General features: G+C 39.9%; 1 long non-coding RNA gene across 7 annotated transcripts in view; it reads right to left on the bottom strand.

Moving 5' to 3' along the window:
* The window catches only part of LOC110347061 (uncharacterized), a 111803-nt gene extending 96953 nt beyond the window's left edge, over window positions 1-14850 (bottom strand). For 2 of the 7 annotated variants that reach the window (XR_002391417.2, XR_015442419.1), the window contains exons 1-3: window positions 14143-14849; window positions 12354-12454; window positions 10792-10874 (exon numbers count right to left, since the gene is read on the bottom strand). This is a non-coding gene — a long non-coding RNA (uncharacterized LOC110347061). The other 5 variants (XR_015442421.1, XR_015442418.1, XR_015442420.1 and 2 more) reach the window with 5 other exon arrangements.
* Window positions 14851-20084: the final 5234 nt, after the last annotated feature.

Genomic DNA, 20084 nt, shown 5'->3' with positions numbered 1-20084 from the left:
TTTGGGAGGCTGAGGCAGGAAGATCACAAGTTCAAGCTCAGCCTGGGAAACTCAGTGGCACCCTGTCTCAAAAATGGAGGGAAGGGGACTAGGGATGTAGCTTAGTGCCAAAGCCAGGGTTTGCCTCCCCCCTCCACTGCAGTAGTACATGAAGACAGAGGTTAAAGAAAAATACATATATTAAAACCCAAACAAAAAAAGGAGGTTAAAAAGCTAATCATAAAAAACATGAAGGGGCTAGGGATTTAGTTGTTGTGCCAGCACTTGCCTGACAAGCACAAGGTCCTGAGTTCGATCCCTGGTGTGTGGGGGGTGCCTTTTAGGCCGGGGACTAGCTCAGTGGCACCGAGCTTGCCTCACAAGTGCCAAGGTCCTGAGTTCAATCCCTAGTACCACAAAACAAAAACAAAAACAAAAACCATCAAAGAGTTTCTTCTCTGGAAAGCCAGAAGGAGCTAACAGGGGAGAAGCAATACTTTAAGAGACAATAGCTGATGACAGAAAAATGAATTCTATTTATATTTTCAGTTTCTCACACCAGAGAAACTATTCGGTATTTACCCGTGTGTCCTATTTATTTCACTTAAGAGTATGGCCTTAATGTGCATCCACCTGATAATAAATGTCTCTAGTTTCTCATTCTTTATGGCTGAGTAGTACTCCATTTTACATTAAAAAAACACATCTTCTTTATTCAATGTGAAACAGGAAGAAAAGGTCTAAAGGGGAAGGGGAACTGGGAGGGGTAGAGGAAAGGAAAAAATATGAGAAAAGGAAAAAATGGAAATAAAGTCTTTGTAAATAGGGAGGGGTGGAGGGGTTGAAGGGAGGGCAGGGGAATGGGGAAAAAATAAGAACCAAGATATATCACGTAAAGGTACAAATTCCCAATGATGAATGTCATCATATTGTATACCTAAATTGTACCAATAAACTTAATGAATAAAAAAAGAAAAATGAATTCTAAAAGTGTGGAACACACAAATTGGAGTTATTATTCAGCTATAAAGAACAAAATCAAGTCATTTGGAAGAAAATGGATGAAATTTGAGATCATATTAAGTGAAATAAGCCAAACTCGGGAAGACAAGTATCACATGTTTTCCCTAATAGTATGTAGAATCTAAAAAAAAAAATGACATAAATGTAGAAGGGAGACTATTACTAAACAAGAAGAAGGGAATAAAGAGGAAAAGAGGTATAAGGTAGGGCTATAAGATATACTGTATGCATGTATAAAATACCACATTGAAAACCATTATAAAATTAGGTACTAATAAAAATGTATTAATGCATTTAATAGGTACTAATAAAATGTATTTTAGAAAACTGCAAAAGACAAAAGCTGAGAATTCTCCAATTCTGATGAACGACATCAACCTTCAAATTCAAGGAACCCAGTTGCCAAAAGTGGGATAAATAGACAAGGCAAGCCACACCAAGAGTTGTGAATGTCAAATGCTCAATACAAAAACATGATGAGCAGAAGCAGAGTAAGTCATATAGTAAGCCCCTACTGGGCCCAAACTGTAAAGAGGACAGTGGGAGAGGTGGGGAACACACATCATAACTCAACAAGTTAACATTACTGTAGTTGGTAATAGAGTTGTAGTTACTCTGCTCTTGATCAAGTACAGGAAAACCCCATAATAAGACATTTGAATATTCTGTAATAGAAAATTTGCCCCCTAGTTTCCACAAGGTCATTGGTATCATTTTATTAACATAACAGTTCATCTCCACATTTTATACAATCAAATATTTTTAGCCCAATAACAATTTTATGGTAACATTTACTGACAAGGGGGTGAAACCAAAACCACAGTATTGAAGACTGGCGTGGTCAGAATACGATGGGATTTCAGACATCAGTGTCCAAATCTTCATGTTAGGGATGATAATACTGAAGGCACAGCAATAAAAATGATGTGCCCAACCATCACAGCTACTTAGAAATTGAATGGGGGCCAGAACAAGTCTGTTGACTTCTGGTCTGCCTTCTTAGCCCAACACCAATCCAGTTCAAAGTCATATCCATCCCAAGGTTAAAGCTTTTGATGAAACATCTCTATTCTTATGAATATATAATTTTTTACTGATAGTGATGCAAACATAGTACACTAGGTACTTCTTCACTTTGAGTACGCAGTTATGTAAATCTATTACTGAGAAGAGCCCCTACACACACACACACACACAAGCGCACACACACACAATGACTACACCTTATATTCACATGCAGAGAAAGCACATGCATCAAAAAGGTAGGGAAAGAGGCAGGAGAAGTGGCATATACCTGTAATCATAGTACATGGAAGGCTGAGGCAGGAGGATCTTAAGTTCAAAGCCAGTCTGAACTACATAGTTAAGTTCAAGGCCAGTGTGGGCTACAGTGATACCCTGTCTCAAAAAAAAACAAAGATAGATAGATAGATAGATAGACAGACAAATAGACAAATGGGGTTGGGAAAGGTATAGACAACAACTGTCATTTAAGCCCCAACAATCATATTATTTCTTTGAGTTGTGGGATCTTTCTCCATAACCTAAATATGAGTATCTGTTAATATCAACACACACAATGGAGACCAGAAGAGATGATTCCCACACTGCCCATACCTGGACTAAGGAAAGAACAACAGCTGATCCTCTGCGTGGATTCTTTGTCACCAGGGCACAAGGTATTCCCTCAGCACATTTGGCATGACTGCACAGCTGTTCCAAGGGGAAATATCATCTGTTCTTTCAGTCCTGCATAAATCTGAGGCACTTGAATATACTGAAACCACCACATACCTTCATTTTGAGGAAAAGTCACTAGGAGTCCATTGTTTTCCTCTACTGTTTTTTCCTTGTGATATACCTGCCAGGTTTTGGTTTCATTTTCATTGTCAAAACAGCCCAAGATTCTCTTGCACATACAGCTGAGCTACTGGATAAGCAAAGCAGCTTTTGCAGCCATGGATGTAGACCTCTCTGCCCACACTTACATCCCAAAACTGAACTTACTGACAGTGCTATGACAATAAAAACTTGCTAAAATCATTAATCAGAGACAAAAACAGATTATTTACAAAACATGTGAATCGTATTTTCCAACGTAGGGATTAATATTCAGAAGAATGACTGATCACCATCTAGTCCACCTTACTTGTGTATGTCTTCAAGACTGTAAATGCCAACAAACAGTATGGCCATTAACGCTATTCACTGTGGCACCTCAGACTCCTTCTGAAACTACTACCTTGAATTCAGTAGTCTTTTCTCTATCATGCTCTTCCCTCAGTATAAGTATAATTAACAAGAAATCCCCAATAAAACCCTGTCGTTGTCCTACCCTGGTGTTTCAACAAACACCAGCTCTACATTTATTCATGATTTTCATATAGCTTTTGCTAATATGTCAACCTTATAGAGGAGGATGTTTGGGCTGCCTATAACTAAATAGATGTGTGCATATGACATGTACCATATATGTGCACACACAAATGAGGGTGTGTCTATGCACACATAATACTTTGTATTTACACATCAATAAATATAGCTTACAACAAATTCCTATAATACATGTTGAGAATAGCTCTTTGGTGGGGCGGCGCGTTGAGACAGGGTCTCACTATGTAGTTCATGCTGGCCTTGAACTCACTATGTGGCCCAGTCTCACCTCCAACTCACAGCGATCCTCCTGCCTCTGCTGGGATTATAGGCATGCGCCATTAAGCCCAGTGAAAACAGCTCTTTTAAGAAAAACAAAGCATGAATGCCCATAAATGCTATCTCAATAGCATTTAGTCTGTTAAAATACTTCATTTGATAATTAAGATAAAAATATTGATTGCTAACTCAAATTGTTGTGGTCTCTAAAAATACTGAGCTATGGCCATCTGAGTTAATGTCATTTTAAGTGAAAAATGAAGGTTATATAGAGATCCAATTAGAAACTGGTCTACAAAGGTATATATAGTGAGATAAGAGCCAAATCTCTCATTCTCTGAAAAATAAAAAAGAAAAACATTCCTTAAGAAAAAATTTTAAGATTTTTTTTTTTAACAAATTAAAATTCTACCTGGGTCTGGGATTTAGCTCAGTGGTTTCGCTGCCTGCTGCGCAAGCGCAGGGACCCGAGTTCGATCGCCGGTACCAAAAGAAAAAAAAAATTCTACTTTTATCCACAAATAGCACAGCTCATTACACTGGCAGAGGGTTCATCAGGGTGTGAATTTTTTCCTGCCTCTAGCAGTGCCAGGATCCAATTTAAGAGTGGTATGAGGCAGTGAGAAGTTCCTTGTGGTCATATGGAATCTTAGGGCCTTTAAAAGCTTACCATTCCTTTATGCCTTTCAGTTACTTCATAGTTCATCTACATCTCTAGGGTTAGTGGAAATGGGCATGAATGAGGCAATCATTTTTTTCCGGTGCTAGGGATGGAATCCAGGCCCTTGCACATGCTAGGCAATTGCTCTGCCAAAAAACCACACCCCTCATCCCTGTATCTGCTTTCTTTTTACTATTTCTAACAAATGTACTGAAATATGCAGATGTATATTAAAGCCAAATCCTAGCTCAGACTATCCAGGAATGTATACTATCTCTGGAAACTTGGAGTCCCTTCATGTATGTTTTAGCATATTCTGATTAAGTTCCTATATGTGTAAGTTACATATACCTAAACTTCTTCCTAAAGTTCTCTAATTTTCAAAAGGATTCGTAGCTGGAAGAGGGTGCAACCATCTTTAATCCCATCACTCTAGTAGGGTGAGGTAGGAGGACCTCAAGTTCAAACTCAATCTGGGCAATTTAGTGAGACCCTGTATGTCAAGATAAAATTTTTTTAAAAAGGCTAGGGATGTAGCTCAGTGCAAATGCCCTGATTTTATCTCCAGTATCACAAAATAAAAAGGATCCTTGAATGAGAGGCAAATCAAAAACATTTAAATTCATGTTACCACCTTAAACAGTTTATAACCACTAGAAAAGTATATACACTGAAGACTGAGTAAACCTACTATTTCTCAGCAGGTGGGCATTTTAAACTTTTGCATATGGTGGGGGAGAAGGCAGATGAACAGCCCCAATCAATCAGATCATTTTACACACACCCGGAAAATGTTCTTTAAATGAATTTGTAAGACAAATCAGTGGCAAACACTTGAGAGTGCCACACAATGAGAAAACCCCATATTCGAGAGAGATGCTTCTCCTTTCCCAGTAGTGCTGAGCTCCTTCCTCATCCCACATAATGGGTTTGAAATAAAAGGAAAAAGGTCAAAGATCTGACAGGAGGCCCAACAGAGGATGCCAGGGACCGTGAGGGAATCTTGGGCTTATCTTAGGTTCAATCAGATCCACAAGTCAGGTGAGAACTGCCCAACCTGTTGATGTGATAGTGGAATCAACCTTCTGGACCTAGCTGGTTTCATCTGTTCCTTCTCCTGGGCTGCCTGCAAAATGGCAGCTATTATTCTTCTCTTCTGTCCTCCCGTGTTTCTTGCAACATGACTGCAGTTCCTCCCATTAAGGGATGCGATCTGTTTCCTCATCTCCTGAATCAGGGCTGGCTTTGTGACTTGCTTTGATTAACAGAATTCATTCATAGGAAGTATATACCAGTTGAAAACCTAGGCCTCACGTACAAGAGGCCTTTTATACCTCTGCATTCTCTTTGAACCCTGCCAGCCAAATTGTTAACAAGCCTGGCTTACTCAGGTTCCAGACTAGTGTCGGGAGCAATGCTACATAATTTTAGGGAAAAATCATTTGGTTAACCTAGTTCTCCTGCCTATAGCCCAGCTGTGGAATTCCGAGACATAATTCCATTTTGGCCTCCGGTCACAACTGAGACCTCAACGATCCGGTGATGCTGTCTCTGATTCTCCAGGACAAGAAACATCCTGGAAGCTGAAAACTCCTGGGAGGAACGAACATCAACTCAGTTCCTCATTGTTCTTGGATTGTTACATCTTGTTTACACAGGATGTACTGAACTCTCTGCAAGTCATTTGTTACATTTGTTTCTCCCAAAGTACTGAATAAAAGGGGCAGTAAGCTGGGGACTTCGGTCTTTGCCGCCCAGAGCAGCACTGATCAGACCCAAAGCTCAGCTTCTTCTCAGTCTCATTTTTCTACCTTTTCTGTAATTCGCCTTGTGCCGCCATGGCTCGCAGGAGACTAGGACTTACTGCAGAGGTTCTAGTAGCGCCCCCTTTCCCTGTTCCTTATAGACTAGAGACACCACATGGAGCAGAGAGAAGCTGAGGCCATCCTGGAAACGCCAGCTCCCAACTCACCCACATGAATGAACTTGATTTCAGTCTAGAGACCTGCCCAGATCCAAAGAACCACCCAGCTGGGTGCCCAAACTGCCAACCCACAAAATCAAGAGCTAAATAAATGTTGGCTTAAAATAACTAACTGAACCTAGTAGTGTGGTGAATTGTTAAGCAAAAAAACCTAACTGATTCTATGAATATTTATTAAATAACTTCTGTATTTCAATTACTGCCTCAAGTTACTGAGGATACAAAGATTAACATATAGTGATGCCTGCAATTATAGTTACTTCCTCTAAGCACACTAAAAAATCAGTAACAAGGTCTACCTAGCAGATAGGCAGGCTCAAAGAAGCCAAATTTGAGCTATTTTTAAAAGGTAAAACAGTAACTTACCAGATAAGCCTGGACATCAGAAGTGGAAGAAACAGCATGTACAAAAGGATGTGGGGAAGAACTCAAGGAATGTTCTAGGAATGGAAAATAGCTCAGGACAGATGGAGTGTAGGGTGGAGATGGCAGATGATGGAGCGGAAAAAACAGATGGAGGCAAATAACGAAGGGTCTCATATTGTAAATCATGCTATGGGATTTGAATGCCTTGTGTAGGCAGTGGAGAGCTACAAATTGTCTTTAAAGAGGAAATGGCATGATTAAAGCTGATGACAAGTGGAAGATGGATTAGAGGCTAGAGTACAAATCAGGGAGACCGGTTAGGAGGCTATTACTACATCCTAAAGGGGGATTAAAGAACTTGAACCACGAGACAGTGAATAAGGGAGAAGACGTCTTTGAAAGTGGTTTCAGAGATAGGAGAAAGGCTCAACAGCCTTGACAACTAAATATGGGCTGTGAGGGTGATGAAAGTTGTGTGGGAAGACTGGGGACAGTGCCAAGACTTCCACTTCAGAATCCTAAATTCATGGTAAATAGACTGAGGTAGGAAAGCAGCAGAGCAGACTGGAGAAGAACTACTCATGCTTCCTATAAAGGTACTTGCAGGACATCCAGATGTCAGGGCAATTAAGGATATAGATCAAGACCCTGAAATAATGAACAGGTAATAGAAGCAGGAGATAAAGACCTGGGGGATTGTCTAAAACCAAGGAGCAGAATTAAAGTGAAATTTCATGTTAATGACAAGGCATTCAGGGAAAAGCTATAGAATGGACAGGAAGAAAGCTAATAAATGCCAGAACCCTGAGGGACTAAAATTTTAGGGGCTAAAGGAAAGATGTGGCTCCAAACAACAACAATAGTCCTGAGAGGTACAAGAGGGGCAGGAAGGAATCATTCAGCAAGCATGCATTACAAATAGAGGTGTGGCTACCCAACCCATCATTTTGCCCCTCTCCTAATGCTAACTTATCACCACATACTTCCCTATGGTTCCTCCCACTCTAGAGGGGTCCTGGGTACTAATTAGTGACAAGGATAGGAACAATGGGAATCACATGAATCATAACATCTGTCATCATAGATATTGAAGATTCATTTTTTTCAAACCCCTTTTATGTTACTTGCTATGGAAAAATCCAAAATCTGAAAAATTCCACATCTGACTTCATGTGATGGGTCAAAATCAAAACAGAGTCAGACCAAAAATATTGTTTAAAATACTTTCAAGTTGGGCCGGGGATTTAGCTCAGGTTCTGGCGCCTGCCTCGAAAGCACAAGGACCCAAGTTCGATCCCCGGTACAAAAAAAAAAAAAAAAGTCAACTAAAATACTTTCAGGCTGTATGTATAAAATATATATGAAATATAAATGAATTCTGTGTCTATACATGGATCCCATCCCAAAGGTATGTTATATTATACGTATGCAAATATGTCAAAACCTAAAATGTCTGAAATCCAAAACACTTCTGGTCCCAAGCATTTCAGATTAGGGAGAATAAACCTGTAGCTAATCTACTACATCTTCCAAACAAACTGTCTCCGTATGTTTTCAGTAACTAAAAAGTAAATTAAAAAAAAATAATAATAACCCTGGCAGCTGGGCACAGTGGCACATGGCATGCCTGTATCCCAGCTATTCGGAAGGCTGAAGCAGGAGGATTACAACTCTGAGGACACCCTGATCAATTTCAAGAGACTCCATCTCAAAAGAAAATTTTTAAAAAGGGGTGGGGATGTACCTTAGTGGTAGAGTGCTTGCCTAGTATATATGAGGCCTTGGGCTCAATCCTTAGTACCACATACATACACACATACACACATACACACAAATATTGGGGGCTCTAGAGCTGGCACCTACCCACCCCCTTCCCAGCAATGGGTGGTGCCTCAGGATAAGGGAATGCAGCTTCTGGGCGGCAAGAGGCAATAATGGAGACAGCCTGTGCTAGGGCACGCTCATCCTCTTGGAGAACTAACTGCCTGCTGCCCGAGGACAAGCTCCATCCCACATTATCCATGCAGCACAACCTCAAGACTCACCTCTGTGTGGCATGCTGCAAGCTTACACAGAACCCCCCAAAAAGCAAACATTTCCTAAATGGAACAAAAAAGCAATAGCTATAAGAGAAAAATTGATAGCTGGTTTCTTTAAAACCATCAAACATGCTGGGGCATGTTATTACATGCCTGTAATCCCAGCTAATCAGGAGACTGAGGCCAGGGGATTGGTAAGTCTGAGGACAGCCTAGACAATTTAGAGACCCCATTTCAAAATAAAATTTTAAAAGGGCTAGGGATATGAGCTTAGCACTCTCCGTATTGGAAAAGAAAAGCATCATGAAAGGGCAAACGACAGACTGGGAGAAAATATTCATTATATAAAAAATTTCTTACAAATAAACTATAGGGAGAAACCAAATCAAGAGGGCAAAAGATTTGAACAGGCACCTAACAAAAGCATATTGAAGTGCCAGTAAGTATATAAAATGGCATGCAACATCAATACTCACCAGGAAATGTATATTAAAACTACATGGACTACCTCACCCACCAGAATGGCTACTATCAAAAAATAGAAATTAATAAATGTTGGTGAGGATGTGGAGAAATTAGAACCATTGTACACCAGCTATTAGGAATATAAAACGGTATATGCTATGGAATATGGCAATTCCTAAAAAATTATAAATAGAATTATTCTAGAAATTCTGCTTTAGATATATACCAAAAAAATTGAAAGCAGGGTCTCAAGAGGTATTTGTACACCCATCTTCATAATAAATAGTATTATTCACAAATAGACAAAAGATGGAAACAACTCAAGTGTTCATGGACAGATGAATGGATAAACAAAAGGCATATACACAGAATATTAATTAGCCTGGGATTCTGATACAATCTATAACATGGATAAACCTTGAGGACAGAAAGTAGAATGGTGGTTGCTGGAGACTGAGAAATGGGGGAAAGGGCAATGGGGCATTATTGTTTTTAATAGGTAAATTAGTGTTAGATTTTGTAATATGAAAAGTGTTCTGAAGATGGACAGTGATGGTTGCACAACAATGGAAATGTACTTAAAGCCACTATCTGTATACTTAAAAATGCCTAAAAATGGTAAATTTTGTATAATGTGTATTTTAACATAATTTTTTAATTCCTTCTTTTATTTTTTTTGGCAGTGCTGAGGATGAAATCCATGGGTCTTGTGTATGCTAGGCAAGTGTTCTACCACTGAGCTATACCACTACCCCTGAAAAAAATTTTTTTAAAGTCCCTAGATACCACTATCCTCACCAAAATAGCAGAAATCCGGAAGACTGAAAAGCTGGGCACAATGGTATGTGCCCATAGTCCTACCTACTCAGGCAGTAAGAGGATGACTGGAGCCGAGGAATTCTAGACTAGCCTGGGTAATATAGCAAGATCCTATCTCAAAAAAAAAAATCAAAACCAATTGTCAGTAAAAATGTAGAGGGAATCTTGTGCACTACTGATGTTTTGTTTGTTTGTTTGCTTATAGTAATCAGGATTGAATCCAGAGCCTTGGCACTGTGCTAAAGCCCCAGCCCTTTCTTATTGTGAGACAAGGTCTTGCCACATTGCTAAATTGCCCTGGCTGGGCTTGAACATGTGATCCTTCTGCCTCAGCTATCCAGAGTGCTGGCATTATAGGCATGCACCACCAGCCTGGCTCTGGTGGAATTTAAATTAGTACTGTATAACCATTTTGGAAAACTGTTTGGCATTAGGTAATAAATCTAAATACTATGACCCTACAATCCCTTTTCTAGGTTTATGCCCAAAGAAATAAGTGGGAATGTACACCAAAAGACATAAGCAAAAATGTTCACAGCTGTTTTATTCACACCCAAAAACTGGAAATGACCCAAAGATATAATTGGGAAAGAGATAAATAAATTGTAGCATATCCACATAATTACTACTCTACAACAGATCAGAAAGAACTTCTGATCCATATGATCACATAAATTGTACAGATATTTGGTTAAATAAAAAATGACATGCACAAAGAGCTCCTACCATATCATCTATCGGAGCTTAAAAGTGGATAAAATTAGTAGATGTAGTCTTTTTTTTTTAAATCATAATGTGGTTACCTTCATATTGGAGGTAGACAAATGATGAGAAGGGGGGGCAGGAGGAAATCTTCTGGCACACCAGACATGTTCTACAGCTTGACCTGTCACAGGGTGTATATGCAAGTAAAATTAACTGAGCAATACAGTTTAGATCAATACATTTTACACACTTTATCATATGATTCACTTCCAAGTAAAATACCTCTAAAACACCTAGTATATCTCTACAATGTGTATGCTGATTCTAAAAAAATATATATATAATCTTAACCTTGCTCTTTTCCTTTTTTGACTTAGAAGATTAGACCTTATTCCTCCTCTCAGACCTATTGGTGGAGTTACTCCTGTTTCTCAGTCAGATAATGAATCTAAGTCTCACACAGAGCAAACTTAACACATTTTTAAATGTCCCTGCTTTACTGAAGCTACTTCCCATCCATGAGGTCCTAATAGTGATACCAGTCTTTAAGGTTAGTCTAATCTTTGAGTCTGAGCTTCCAATTTGCTTTCTACTGGTTAAATGACTAATTTGATTTTTTTTTAATCTTTAAGAACAGAATCCCTTTGTTTTACACCCTCATTACCATGAGCTAAAACAAATCCCTCCCTGGCTATAAAGGCAGAATGTCAAAAATCACAAGGTAAGGTATCATCACCTTCAGGCTTTGAGAACGCGTACTTTCCCTAGAGAACAGAAACCTTCCTTCCCTTTAACAGCCATCTTGATGCCCGACCCTTATAGAGCCCCCTTACACAGCCAACACATAACTGTAGCTTCCCCATGAAAGTGCCAGTAGCTGTGTTATGGCCTGCCATTCTCAGCAAAGAAAATGAAAATCCACAAAAAGATGAACTCTATACTCCCTCAGGCTTCTTCTACCATTGAGAATAATGTGCACATTAAGAACCTTAATATGCAAAACCTTACATTGTAATGATAATCACAGGCAAACCTTTTGATGTCATCATGAATAACTTTACAAACTTGATTGTTTCTGATCTACATATAGCCCATCCTTATTTCATTTAAGTGGGGAAATTAGTGGGCTAGAAAAGCAGCCAGGTAAGAGAAAAATGACAGGCAGGTTAAAAACAGATTGGGTTAAAAGAAGCCTCCCAAAGCCACCTGTATTCCGATCAATGCGATGTAAGTCAACAACGAGACACAAGTTTTATTAAAGGCAGATACAGTTACATTGCTGCACAGTGTGACTCTTTAACAGTACCTCAAATAAAATTGTTCAGAGCAATTAGCAGTTTTCTACAGTTTCAGGAAAAATGTTTTTAAAAGCAAGTACCAAATAACAACTGGTTAAATGCAAAGCTGTATAGTCACAAAGAGAAAACGCTTCTCCTTTAGAATAGTAGAGTCAGATACCATAATAACATGCAGTATTTTTATTTAAATAAATTGTCTGAAATAGATTAGACTTGTTTTTTCCTCCATGACTATCCCAAAATACATTTCACTTCATAAGTCCATACAAATGTCAAAATATTGAACATAAGAGCAAATGGGTTAGTATTACTGGAATGCATTAATTATAAAGCAGGATAGGTGGATTAATTGTCCTACATACCTGTGGTTTTTCAGATTCCTGTGCTTGCTTACTCATGTACATTCAACTTATTTTTTAGAAACCACTGCTAGAAGCTCCCGATTTGGCTTCTACACTGCCACCTGTAGACATAAAAGGGAAATAAACCATGAATTATTCATCAACAATGCATCTTTTCTAGGCATCTAACAGGAACTGAGGAAAAAGTGGCAAAATACTTGCTCCAAAACACCAAAACCTTGTATTCTTTCTCCTCTTGTGCAAAATTCCTAAGGCATTCCTCTCTCCCAATGATTCGAGAAATTCTTTAATTAGAATTTGAAATATACCTACGTCCCAGGTCATCAACTGTATTACTCTCTGATCAGTTTCTTGAAGAGATGGAGTCACAGAACCAATTTAACAGCCATTTCAAGACCTGTCATTTAAAATTAGAAGACAAATCTGCCCACTTTGTTAATTAGGGCATTAAGAATTCAGTAAAATACCGCAATTATAAGAGAAAGGAGACATCCAAACTAAGGTTACTTTATCACAAGGTCTAAGACATCTATTTAAAACGGTAATTCTAACCTGAAATAGAGCTTTGTCCAATCTAAACAGTTTGATGGGGGTATTTTCATCCTATGCCTGCCTGATTTGTATGCGGTAAGTGCTGAAAGATCTATTTCATCCCATGCATTTTAGATCTTTTCCCCTTAAAAAAAAATAAAAGTTAGAAAGAAAAGAAAAAAGAGGAGAAAAAAAAACTAAATCAGGAAAGGAACAGAAGAGTAAAAATACACGACCAACTATCAGCGAGTCCAACAGCCAGGAGATGAAAGGAGTGAATGCGTCGGAGAGAAAAACCGACAAACACCGAAATTCTGGAGTTCAATGGAGAAGAGCAGACCGCGCTGCGCAGCTTTTTACCTCTTGGAATCCCACAATGTACCCAGCACAAGTGCTCCAGCCCCAACACCTTTTAACTGAAGACTCAAGCACCACCCCTCGCCCCACCACCTAGTTGAGGCAGCGCCAGAAGCCTAGCGAGCGCACCAGCCCGACCCCCACTACCCCGCAAACCCCGAAGCTTTTTTAAAAAGCCCGACTACAGATCCGCCTTACCCGTAATTTACTTTTAACGCCCCGAAAGCCAGTTTTCGTTTATGGAATTGCAGCAAATCCAAGAAAATCAAGTCTCCTTTAGAAACTCTCCTGCTGACGGACGTTTACACACAACTCTCCCTTGCCTAACAAAACCCGAACGCGCCCTGGGCCATCCCAAGAGACTCTCTCGGGACCCGGGAGTGACCACGACTACTTCCACACGCGTCCATTAAACGTTCGTCCACACGCGCAGGAGCGGCTGTAGGGTCTGTGTTCGGCCGGCCCTTGGAGAGAAGAAGTTCAGCCCACCCACGAACCTCCACTCCGGCGCAGAAAGCATGAGGGAGCCCCCGGGCGCACGCCCCGGCGCCAGCACACAATAACTCGAGCAACTCCAGCCTTCCCACACACGCCCGGCCGGTCCTGCCACCAGCCTCTCCCCCCACGACCCCCACAGCCCCGCAGACCCGGAGCAAGGGGAGTCCTCACGGTCGCTGGGTGTGGGCCGGGAAGAGGGGGCGACCTGCGCTTTGCGAGCAGAGAAGCCGCAGGAGTGCTCACCTCCTTAGCAGGGGACTGGGTGGGGGTGGGGACACTGAGACTCCAGGGAGTGAATCCTACAGGAGGAGCTTTCCCCACCTCTTCCCCACCTAGTAAGGCACCCGTGCACACCCCCGGGCCAGCCACCTTTCTCCTGCCCCCGGACATGCCCGGCCCTTACCCAGAGGCCTGGAAGGGGGGACATCCAGTCCGCAGCAACCGGGCTCAGGGGTGCCCACCTGCTCGTGGGGTCGCCTGTGCGCCCGCGGGTCCACCGTCTTGCGCTGTTGAAGGTGGCGAAGGCCAGAGTGCGGGACTCCAAGGTCCTCCTCACTCCGATGGAGCTGAGGTCCTCAAGTCCGTTGATCCAGGGAGAAGAGTCGCCCACCTAGCCTGCAGGTTCTGCCACCGATCCGCGATCCTCCAGAACTCAAGCTGTCCACCCCACCCCTTTCCCGCCTCCCCGCGCCGCGCTGCGCTCCGCCCACCCATCCCTGCAGGGGCCCAGCTGGGGGCTTGGGGGGCCAGCGCCTAGTGCCGCAGGCACTGGGCTTGGGGGGAGGGCAGGGAGCGGCATCCGGATCCGCCCGGACCCCCTGGACCCTAACCCACTCCCCACTCCAGGGGAGAACATCCGCACTTACCCTGAAGCCAAGAGTGTGGGCACCGAGCGCTCTGCCCCAATTCTTCCTGCTCTCTTCAGTCCCCGCGAGGCACCTTCCCTGGCACCCAGGGTGCCTCGTGTCTTGGGGGAGGGGGTCTGAAGCGGGGTGGAGAGAGCCAAAGAGTGGAGGCGAGGAAATTACCATGTCAACTGCCAGGGGATGCAAGTTACTGCCTGTGCCTTTTTTCTGTTACGTTAACTACCTGGATGTGCTGCTGTCCTTGTTACAACCGCGATAATATTCACAGGCATGATGAATATAAGATTTTCAAGCTAATTGGTGTAGTGTTGTTGGGATTTTTGTAATTTAATGATGAAAAAAGACAGATTTACTTTTTTAAAAGTTGCTTTGCAGATACGTATTTCATATGTATATAAACCCACATCTCTGATTTTTAAAAATAGCAAAATATAAATAACAGATCAGCCGTGCTTTACAGAAGCAGATCTAGTGTATATATGTTATTTAAACTCACTATAATTATATTAATTGGTTAGTTTTAAAATATATTTTAGGTATTTCCCAAAATAGGCTCCGAATTTAGGGATTAGGAACCCCTAAGTTTTAATTTGGTTCTTTGACACAGTTTTAAAATGTCAATTTCATGGAAATTACTAAATGTAGTTATTTAGAAAAATGGATCCTTTTTTTCCAGGTTGGCAGCATTTTTAGATCTGGCAAAGGACAAAATTTTTTTTTGAGCCAAGAAATAATAAAATTCTCATTCATTTTCTGGTAATGGACTATCTGGTCTAGTAGCTTTTTGTTTAGTGCTTTTCTCTTTAAGGCAAACTTCCTTTCTGATTCTTAAAATTTTCTTCAAAATTGTCTCCCTAAATATAAGTAAAGTTACAGGTGCCATGATTTTGAGCCTTTGTTTTCTTAAAGGGGATAGGAAAATTAATTATAATTCATCATCAAAATCCACCCCAGGCCCATAATACTAAATTTCACATTGATTAATCCTGTTTTTCAACTTCTTTTAGTAATTCCACCTAACATTTGAGAACCAAGAGTTTGTTTTAAAGTTTTCTCCTTGTAAGAATAAAATGTACACTTTTTAATTAACATCTTGAACTGAAATTAAATTCATTAAATTGACTAATGAAAAGTATATTAGTACTGTACGTGCTCCTGGGTAAATGAGGACAATGTGGATGATAAACAGTTCTGAAGAAGAGATTCTGAGGCAAAGAAAACAGTCTTTAGAAAAACCGAGGCTCTCCTTTTCAAGGAAAGGATGACAAATGCCAGTAATTATGCAAAGAATGACTGCTGCCTCTTTTCTCTTTGCTTCGGTTTTGCGGCTAGGCCTGCATTTATCTCTTTTGATCATCATAATAAAAGTAAAGTAATTCAGCATTTTGGTGACATTGCTTAGTAAATTAGCAATTTGGAAATGCTTTTATTAGCTAATTAATCCAAGTAAATGCCTCCAATAAATTCAGTTTTACTCTTATTTTTTTTATGCCTCCAGAGAAACACTTGCAAGAAATAAAAACAGCTAAGGCAAGCTCAACAACAATTGCAGGCCAGATTCTTTGGGTTTATATGTGTTGCAATAGAGTTAATATTAAGTGACCTTTGGGTCTTAAATTATATATCAGATATTGTTTATGAATTACTCATTGACTGCTGCTTTAATGAGCTCCTATGTGTTTGCTTTGTCCTGTTATTCCCCATTTCTTTCTGTCTGCCCTATTGAATCTATCTTTGCCTAAACTATTTTCATTGAATTTCTAAGAATTAGACCCTAATCCACAGCTCACTTGACAATCATCTTGGTCCTGCAAGTTGAATGTCCCTTGAGGTTTTTTGGTAAGAATCCGGCATGATTAAGCTTCCAAAATTGGAAAGAGTACTTCATCAGGCATGGTTCTAACTAAGAGATAACAATCAGATTTCTCAAAACCAGAAGGGTGTGGCCCATCTGAATAAAAAGAAGAAACAAAAACAACAAATCCATTTTGCTGAGATCAAAACTAACACAGCAAAACTCAATTGAAATTCTTTCTAAGCCTAAATTATGCTACAAGATGCATAAAAAGTACAATTCAAATAATTCTATCTGTAGTTTCTTTCACCACTACAAATCCCTTGCTCCACTGACCAAACACCATTACATTTCACATTTCCCTTTTAGTTCCTGTGCTATTGAGAATTTTCCACTGATCTTTAAATAAAAAAGAGCACTGGACACTCCCACTGTCCCCAAGGAATTCTGTGTCACCCTCCATTTGGTTTCAGACATTCTCTTGACTTGTCTGTGACATTGATGTGGACAGAACTGAACATCCTATATAAATCCTTAGAAGGGTAGTGCTAATGACAAAATAGGAGAATTAAAATAAAACATGAATTTTTGTTTTTAACAGTTTAATCCTATCAACATCCCCTTTCTGATTCTCAACCCAGCAAAAAGTTTCATTACATGCTAGCTTTTTCCTCTTGAGAAATTCTCTCCTGATAGTTATTTTAATAGTTTTTTTGTCCACTTAACACTTTGGGCTGTGAGTCTGAGCATAATACAGTCTTCTTTCTTTCCTATAATGACTGAGAATGGGCTTAGAGGGAAATAATAGGACAGTTATTTTGCCATTTTCCTCCTCTAGCTGTAAGAAAACCATGAACTACGTTTCTTCACTTTGGTTTATTAGGATTAGTGAGCAACATCATTGATTAAAATTTGCAGAATATCATTTAGTTTAATTGGTTTCTTCTTGTGTTAGAAAAATGTCAGTAGTTATCTCATAAGACAATGAGAATAGAGAACACCCATCTAATGTTCAGATTGAATTGTTGATGCTTAAAAATATGTGTGTGTGTAGGTGGGTGTGTATATGTATAATTCAAAGCTAAATATAAACTGAAACTTTTGATAAGCTCTTTCATGGTTTTTGGATATGTGATAAACTGAAGAATACCCCACTCATAGGAATACCTTACTCATAGGAAAGTACCTTATTCGGATCCCAGCACTGATTGTTTAACCATATCATTCTACAATTAAAAAGAAAAAGGAGAAGGAGAAGAAAAGAAGCAAGTAGGAACAAGTAAAGTGACAATATGATATGATGATTAAATATATGACTGGTTAGCACAACTGATAAGCATGTCAGCTTAATAAAATTGTGATTTCCTCCCACTGTGGGTGATTTTGATTGTGCTCTTTCATGGCTGACAATCAAAGTCCTATTCCTAGACATAGATAAATGTATAGTTAGTCATTAGGTGTCATAGCTGGAATTGTGTCTCTTAAAATAGTTGAAATCCTACTCTGTGCTACATATAAATATGACCTTATTTCAAAAGAGGGTCTTTGCAAAATGGAAACAAAGTCTTTGTAAATAGGGAAGGATGGAGGGGTTGAAGGGATGGCAGGGGAAAGAGGAAAAAATAGAACCAAGAGAGATTATGTAAAGGGGCAAATTTCCAGTGATGAATGTCATTATATTGTATACCTAAAATGTACCAATAAAATAAAATTTTAAAAGAAGAGAGTCTTTGCAGATGTAATTAAGATGTAAATTAAGATGAAGTTACAGTGGAGTAGAACTGTCTCTTAATCCAATATAAATGGTATCTTTACAAGGAGAGAAGACAGAGACATAGAGGGAAGTTGGCCATGTGAAGGCAGAGGGAGATTGGAGTTATGTGCCAGAAGCCAAGGAATACCTGGGGCTACTAGAAGTCAGAGAGACAAGAAAGGATTCTCTTCTAGAAGTTTCAGAAGGTGCCTATCTCTGCCACCACCTTGATTTGTGGTACTTTGCAGTCCTAGGAAACCAATACACCAGAGAATCGTCACAAACTCCTTGTGATGCCAGCCTATTGTCTTCTGTACCCAGCACAGAGTAAGTCTTCAAGTATAGGGTATATAAGAATGATAGGCAGAAAAAATAAGAACCAAGGTGCAAATTTCCAATGATGAATGTCATTATATTGTATACCTAAAATGTACCAATGGAATTAATTTTTAAAAAAGAATGATAGGCAGAGTCATTTTTGTGCATAAAGAACAAAAGCAAGATAGAATTACCCAGGAATCAGAAGGAATCTTGAGAATTTACCTAATCTAATAGCTCCTCCAAAATGGAACTCTGTTAACAGTTCAGAAACACAGAGTCACAAAATCTCAGTGAATTCAAAGGATCTTGGAGATTTTTCTCTTTTGAAATTATGATGTACCTAGATGGTATGATTTTTTAAAATGCATGATGGGGTCCTGTGTACATACTGTAATTCCTAACACTCAAATGTACCCCACTGATTCAATTCCACCTCTAAGTGTTGGGTTGTAATAGCTTCCTCCCTTTACATATTGAAGCTTTTGGTCTTCCAGTAGTCCAAAATTAAATGTAAATAATATAAAACATTATGTAAGTATAAACGAGTCTGGAAAATTTCCCAACCTGAACTCAGGTCAGTTCTCAATTTAAATGTTTCCCAGTTCATTGTTATATCCCCTCATTGCTAGTGGAATCCTAAGTATCTACAAAGTTAGCTGAAAAGCTGAGATTAGTAAGAGCTAGACAAAGGATTGATAAAGGTAGTAACTTAGTCTGTTTACACTGCTATAACAAAATACCAGAGACTGAGTAAATTATAAACACAGAAACTTAATTTTCATAGTTTAGGAAGCTAGATTTTTGGGTTTTGTTTTTGTTGTTGTTGTTTTGTTTGTTTTTTGAGATAGTGCCTCACTATGCAGTTCAGGCTGGCCCCAAATTTGTGGCAGTCCTCCTGCCTCAGGCTCTTGAGTGCTGGGATTACAGGTGTGCACCACCACACCCAGCTCAGTTTAAAAAGCTAGGAAGTCCAAGATCAAGGCATTGGAAAATTCAATATCTGGTAAGGGTCTGTTCCTCATACAGGGCCTTTTTCCTGTGGCTTCACAAGGCAGAAGGACTTGACTAGTTCCCTCCAGCCCTTTATAAGGCACTAATTCCACCCATGAAGGCAGAGATCTCCTGGTTCACTCACCTCCTAAGCCTCATCTCTTCATACTACTGCATAAGGGATTGAGTTTCAACATGAATTTTGGAGGGGTCACAAACATTCAAGCCATAGCAGGTGGGTAGAGGAGAGACAAAGTGGAAGAAAAGGAGAGCCCAAGACAAACAGTCTTGGAACTTTATGTGGGAGAAGTCTACATAACAGAGAAGTCCTACCTGATTCCGATGATAACATGGGACTGTAACACAGGACCAAAAGGTCCCAGGAACCTTATTCTCTTTATTTCTCTTAATCCACTTAGCATTTGTGGCTCTAAGGAGTAGTGCAGGGGCCAGGGATAGGGCCTTTTGCCCTCTTTGATAACTACCAACTCCCACCCCCTCTCCAGCCATCCTCCTAAAATATTTAAGAAGAATAGACTAGTGTTTGATATACAAATGCAACTGTCAGAAAGCCCCAACCAGCATGCCCCTAATGCCCTGCCTTAATAGAAATGTAGAAT

Source organism: Heterocephalus glaber, unplaced genomic scaffold (assembly GCF_053883595.1).
Source record: "Heterocephalus glaber isolate CG9 unplaced genomic scaffold, H.glaber_assembly_v1.0 deba00001547, whole genome shotgun sequence".
In the NCBI taxonomy this organism is placed as follows: Eukaryota; Metazoa; Chordata; class Mammalia; order Rodentia; family Bathyergidae; genus Heterocephalus; species Heterocephalus glaber.
This window is presented reverse-complemented; position numbering and strand designations above follow the sequence as displayed.